This window comes from Mus musculus, chromosome 13, assembly GCF_000001635.26.
Source record: "Mus musculus strain C57BL/6J chromosome 13, GRCm38.p6 C57BL/6J".
Classification (NCBI taxonomy): Eukaryota; Metazoa; Chordata; class Mammalia; order Rodentia; family Muridae; genus Mus; species Mus musculus.
Genome location: NC_000079.6, coordinates 96,640,511 through 96,647,587, shown reverse-complemented (window position 1 = coordinate 96,647,587; position 7,077 = coordinate 96,640,511).

Below are 7,077 nucleotides of genomic sequence, written 5' to 3'. Positions count from 1 at the left end.
TCCTCCTGCAATCCATCCCGCATCCACCACCCCATCTCTGAGCGGTTGGGCCCTCCCCACCTTGGTATCCTCCCTCCCTGACACATCCAGTCTCTATGAGGTTAGGTGCTGCTTCTCCCACAGGCAAGACATTGCAGCCCAGCTAGAAGAACTTAGCCCATATACAGGCAACAGCTTTTGGGACAGCCCCTGCTCCAGTTCGAGACCCACATGAAGACCAAACTGCACATCTGCTAAGTGTGTGTGGGTGGGTGGGTGGGTGGGGGGCTTGAAGAGGGGAGGCAGAGGTAGGCAAAAGCCAGGCTGCATGTACCATTCTCCACTGTCCATCCTTTCCCCATGTATATGCCTATTCTGTTGTATTTGCTAGGGTTGAAATGAGCAGGAAACTTGCTTTGATGCATTTAGGTAGCAAAGATAATAGAATAGGTAAACTCCCAGCTGCTGCTAACAGTGTCTTTCGCTTTGTTGAGGAAACCCGACAAGAAACTATCGGAAATGATCCAAAAAGGAAGCTACCTAGTTTGTGATGGTTAAGAAACTTCTCTGTTGTCACTCTTACTTTGACAAAGAGTTGGGGTGGCAGAAAATTGAGGGAACAATTCTGGCTCAGTTTTGCTTCAAAGCATGAACCTATAAAGCAAGCAATATTACTCTCTCGTTGCTTCACGGAAGGGAAGTGTCTCATTTCCCAGCATTCCTGCCCATGAGGTGAGCCCTACACAGATCTGGTTCATAAAGTGCTTCCAGGAGAGTTTTGGTGCACATCTGTCAAGTTTTGGTGAACATCTGGCCTGTTTCTCCTAATGTACAGCATAATGTAAGAATTTGTATTTTCTCAATACAGCTGAGTAGGTAAGAGCTTTATTTGGAAGCATGAGAACCTGAACTCAGATTCCCCAGTACCCGTGGGAAAAGCTGAAGTTGGGGTGCCTAGAACTTGCCAGCATTAGGGGAGACAATAGATTATGAGGAGTTTGCTGGCTAGCTATCCTGGCAGAAAGGCAAGTGTCTGAGTTAGTGAGATTTTTGTCTCAAGGCAGTAAAACAAAGGAAGATACTTGAGGTCCTGCTCAGACCAACACATGTGCCCACACATTTTTGTGCCCCATCCCGTATATATTTCTATACCAACCAGCCTGCCCACCTGCCTGTTTGTGCCAGGGCTCCAAGCTTACAATCATACAACCCTTGGTAAAAAAAAAAAAAAAAAGAAAAAGAAAAAAAAAGCTTAATATTGCCCTGCTGATCTTACCCTGAGATTTCTGCTCTTAAATAGAATGCTCTTAGTGGAAAGCCTGTCTGACATCTGCAGGCAAGAATTCAAACCCTCAGCATCCCAGCAAGGGACAAAGAGAACCCACCCCAATACATTTGTGATTTTTGGTGAATTATACTCATGTATATTAAACAAAAAAAAAATAAAAAATATATACAAATAGGAGTTTAGTACTATAGTGACTGCTTAACATGAGTAAAGTACTAAGTTTAATACCCACCTGCTGTGTGGATCAGGGAAGCAAGCGCCCTGTATCCTGGGCAGCCAGCCCTCGTCTCCCATAGTTCCTGCCCAGATACCACAGATTAAAGGCCTGAGCACTGCTGTGTGTAAGAAGCGACAAGCATTTTACTTTCTGGCAGTTTTTGTGTCTTCTAGTTGCTGTGGACCCTCTGGGGGACAGTAACGTCATGGTTTTTAGTGTTTGTGTGTGTGTGTGTGTGTGTGTGTGTGTGTGTGTGTGCTGTGATTTTGTAGATCCTCACGGCCCTGGACTGGACTGTAATGGAATCACCTATTTAAAGACACTACGTGATCTCAGATGTATATAATGGTTTTTTACTTTATTTTTAAAAAATTTTTTACTATGATGTAATTGTTTCATTTCTTATGTTAATGAAGACATATGCCAAATGATGGCTTTTTTTTTTTTACTTAATATTTAAATAAAATATTTTGGGGGAAATCTTGATTTTCCCTTGTTTCAAAAAAACCCCAAACAAACAAACACCCACTAATGGAGGCTGGAACGAGTTTAGTGGGTAAAAGCACTTGCTGTTCTTCCAGGGGACCCAGGCCCAGCTTCCAGCAGCTCAGCATTTGTAACAAGTTCCAGGGGGTCAGACTCCCGCCAGGGAAATACAAACACACATATATTAATATATTACATTATATATAATATAATATAATATATATTTATATATTTTAAAGAAAACAATATAAACTGTCCGCCCCCCCCCACTTTCTCAGTAGCTCAGTGTCCACCCTTCCTCTTCCCATTCCACAGATAAAGACCCCCAGCAAGTTTATTTCCCCCTTCATAGTTCCTGTGACTTACTATCTAACCCCCGCTCTAGAATTTCTGCCTCTTCACAGCCCCATCTTGTTGCTGATAGCCCTGGGGATAATTATATTTGATGTTAATTCCGTTCTCCTGTGAGGGGCTGCGAACAAGTAACGAGTCAGCACTCGAGTGATTTCCTGTAAACCTGCACCTTAATGCATAAAATAAAGGCTAGAGCCAGGGATTGGGCAGAGAAAGAGGGGAAGGTGGAACTGAAGGTTTTGGGAGAGGAGAGAGAGAGGAGAGAGAGAAGGAAGAGAGAGAGAGAAGGGAGAGAGAGAGAAGGGAGAGAGAGAAGGGAGAGAGAGAGAAGGGAGAGAGAGTCAGGAAGAGGACAATGGAGGAGGAAGAAGGAAAGAGGAGCAGAAGCACGTGGCCTGGAGAAGTCACAAGTTATAAAGGGTCTCATAGATGGGGAAGATGGTAGTGTAGCGGTAGATCTGCCCAATCTAGGCGCACAGCATGTATTCGTATTAATTGAGTTGTGTTTTCATTGCTGGGGCATATTTGGGTGGGAGATTTGCCGCAACACCATCTGGTCCCTGTTTACTGTCCTGGTACCTGCTGTTACTCCAGTTTATTTATTCCCATCTAAACACTCAGAACTAATGTCCACAGGTAAGAGAGAACTTCAGCTGTTTGTTTTTCTGGGTTGGGTTACCTTGCTCAGTATAATTTTCTAGTTCTATTGACTTACCCACAAATCTCATTTTTCTTGACAGTGAACAGAATAGGATTATATTGTGCATGTATACTTCATTTTCACTGTCTACTTGTCAGTTGAAGGACATGCTGCTCACTCCATTTCCTAACTATTTTAGAGTAAGAATGGGCATGACTGAGCACGTTATCTGTGGAGCAGGGTGTTGTGTACTTTGGGCATGTGGCATTGGATAGGAGAGCTGGGGCATACAGTTGAGCTACTTAGCTTTTTGAGTGTCTTCACACTGCCTTCAGTCTGCTGGCACCAGTCTCGAATCCCACACCTGCTGAAGGAGGATTCCTGTTTCTCCACAGCTACTACAGTATTTATTGTCAGTTGTTCCCTCTTGGTATAAGATAAAATCTCAAAGCAGTTTTAATTTGCATTTTCCTTATTGGTAAGGATGTTGGACACTTTTAAAGATATTTCTTAGACTTTTTTTTTCTTTTGAGATACACAGCCCCCCTTTTTAAAACTGGCTCATTAGTCAGGTGGTGGTGGCATAAGACTTTAATCTTGGCACTTGGGGAAAGGCAGATGGGTCTCGAGTTTAAACCCAGTCTGGTCTACAAATTGAGTTGCTGGAAGCAAGGACTACACAGAGAAACCCTATCTTCATAGAGAAACCCTGTCTACACAGAGAAACTCTGTCTAAACAAATGAACCAACCAAATAAACCCAAAGCAAAATATTGGCTCATTTGTTTTTTTTTTTAACCTTGTTATATTCTAGATATGAATCCTCTGTCAGATGCATAGTTGGCGAAAACTTCGGGGCTTCCACTTGTTCTCTTCACAGTACAGAAGCTTTCTGGTTTTATGAGGTTCATCAGCTGGATAACCTTAACTCATGAGGGAGGAGTCCTGTCAGAAAAGTCCTTTACTCCATCTGTGTTATGTAGGGGACTTACCTGTTTTCTTCTAGTGATTTTAGCTTTCCTGTTGAGGTTTTTGGTCCATTTGGAGTTTAATTTTGTTCAGGTGATACAGGTCTAATTTTATTCAGCACCACTAGAAGATACTTTCCCTCCAGGGTATATTTTTGGCATCTTTATCAAATAAGAGATGATTTCACTCACGTTTGAGTTTTCTGTTTTGTTCCACCTACACGTCTATGCCTCTTTTTGTGCCAATTAGTATAGCTCTGCAATAGTACCATAAAATACATCTTAAAATCTGGTTGGCAACCCTTCCAGGCTTCTTGTTCAGGATTCTTTTGGCTATCTTTTGTATTTGCATCCAAATTTTAGTGTGGTTTTTGTTTTTTCTCTGTGAAGAATGCTGTGGGGATTTTGACTGGTTTTCCATCGAATCTGTCGCTTGCTTCTGATAGAATGGTTATTTTCACAGCATTAATTCTACTAACCCACAAGCATGGGGGTTTTCCCCTTTCTAGTCTCTTCCCAGATCTTAAGGATGCAGAGTAGAAGTCTTGCACTCCTTGGTTGTCTCTTCCTCCCACTATTTTATTCCTGTCACTAATGGGAGTTCCCATGGTAATGGGAGTTCCTTTTTCACTGCTTATTTGTATACTGACTTTTCAGTACATTTTTTCCACCACCTTGCCACTTTAATGAAAACGTTGCTTATTTCTTAGGTTTTCTGATGGGATTTTTGGGGTTCTCTCATATAAAATATCCTTTGCAAATAGGGATTTGACTTAATTTGCTATTTGTATCCCTTCAGCTTATTTTTCTAGCTGGTAATTCAAGCACTGATGTTGAAAAGAAGTGGGGATAGTGGACAGCACTGTCCCTGATTTTAATGGGATTGCTTCTAGTTTTTCTCCATTTAGAGTGATGTTGGCTGAGGGTTTGTCACAGTCCTTATGATATTGGGGTACGTTCCCTCTGGTCGTTCTCTAGGATTTTTTAAAAAAAGATTTATTATTATATCTAAATACACTGTAGCTGTCTTCAGATGCACCAGAAAAGGGTGTCAGATCTCATTACAGATGGTTGTGAGCCACCATGTGGTTGTTGGGATTTGAACTCAGGACCTTCGGTAGAGCACTCAGTGCTCTTAACCACTAAGCCATCTTTCCAGCCCCTCTCTAGGATTTTTCTAACCTGAAGGTAATGTTGGAGTTTGTCCAAGGTCTTTTCTGCATCTATTAGGATGATCATGTGATATTTGAGTTTAAGCCTATTTATATGGCTTATACATTTACTGAGTTTTTGCACATGACAAACCATCCCTTCATCTCTGGCATAAAGCAAATTTGGTCATGGTGGTCTTTTAATAGATGCCTGTATTGTTTGTATGCATTTTATTGGATATTTTCAATCTATGTTCACCAGGAATACTGGCCATCTTTTTTTCCAATTCCATGAAACCACTTTTTTATTTTTTTAAAGCATCTTCCCATAAGACCTACCTTTCTTAGTTGTTCCGAAGATACTGCATGCTCTGCAGATGCATCCTCCACCATGTATCTCCCCTTGAAGTCTCTGTTGGTCTCAGGCTCCTCAGAGCAGCTCCAAGGAGACCGCATCATCTTGAGTTCTTTCTCTTGCTGATTTTTCAGTGTGGGTACTTAGAGCTTTTGGACTGCCTTTGACATAGTCCAGAGGTTTTGTTGCAGCGTTAGCATTTTAATTACCGGACTTCTCTTTCTCAGTTTCTTCTTTGATTCAGTCATCACTCAGTAATTGGTTGTTTGACCTCCTTGCCCTTGTGCATTACTAGAGATCTCCTTGCTGTTGACTTACTCTACTGAGGTCAGAAAGGATGCAGTTATTTCAAATTTTCTCAATTTAAGATGTTGGGTCCCAGGACATATGCCCTATTTTAGAGCTGTTTCCATGGGTTGCTGACAAGAATGTATATTGTTATTCGGGTCAAATATTCTGTATACCTTTATTAGGTATACATCCATTTGCTGTATGTTTTAAGAATTTTTTTATCGTAATGACTGTGCAATACTGAAATCACCCCTTACTACACAATCAGGAGTTGCTTTGTGCCTTGAAGCACATGCTTTGATGACGAGTGGACTTGCTAGTGTGTGGTGCTTATCTCTAAGAGTGTGTCTGTTTGGTTAATTGTTCTACTGACGGAATGAAGTGTCCTTATTGCTCTGAATTTAGTTTGAAATTTATTTTGTCAGATACTAGAATATGGACATCTTTTTGCTTCCTAGTTTCATTTGCTTGGTATACTTTTCCATCCTTCCACTTGAAGGTGATTTAAAAAAAGCATTCTGTGCCGGGCGTGGTGGCGCACGCCTTTAATCACAGCACTCAGGAGGCAGAGGCAGGTGGATTTCTGAGTTCGAGGCCAGCCTGGTCTACAGAGTGAGTTCCAGGACAGCCAGGGCTAGAGAGAAACCCTGTCTCGAAAAACCAAAAACCACACACACACACACACACACACTCACAAAAAAACATTTTATGGACAACAGAAATGCAGAAATGGACTTTGTTTCTTAATCCATTCACCTAACCTGTGTTTTGATTGGGGTGTTGAGGCATTTAGTATGTGGATTGCTATCATTACTTTGTGTTCCTAGTGCTAGTTTGTTTCAGTGATCATAGCTTCCTTTGTTTTTTTTTTTTTTAGTCTCTCGAAGTACTGCTTCCAGGATTCTCTGTGGAGCCAGTTTAGTGGACATGGATTCTTTTAGCCTGTTATTATCATAGAAAAGTTTTCAAAGTTTTCTTTCTCCAACCATGGCAGGTAGTTTTATTGGGCAGTTTAGGTTGGCAACTGTTTGTGTGTGTGTGTGTGTGTGTGTGTGTGAGAGAGAGAGAGAGAGAGAGAGAGAGAGAGAGAGAGAGAGAGAGAGAGAGAGAGAGAGAGAATGAGATAGTTGGCTTATATTAACAGGTTACACTTAACACTCTAAACACTAGAGATGAAATACATTCAGTGCTTTTCAACATAATGAAAGGGAGACCCCAGTGACTACAAGTTCACACTTTCTGTGATTGTTGTTCTAGGACTGCAACAAGCAGAGATGCTATTTCTTAAATAAATGAGAAATTATGTATTCATAATCAAGAGCATTGAATACACATCATGTGTATGTGAT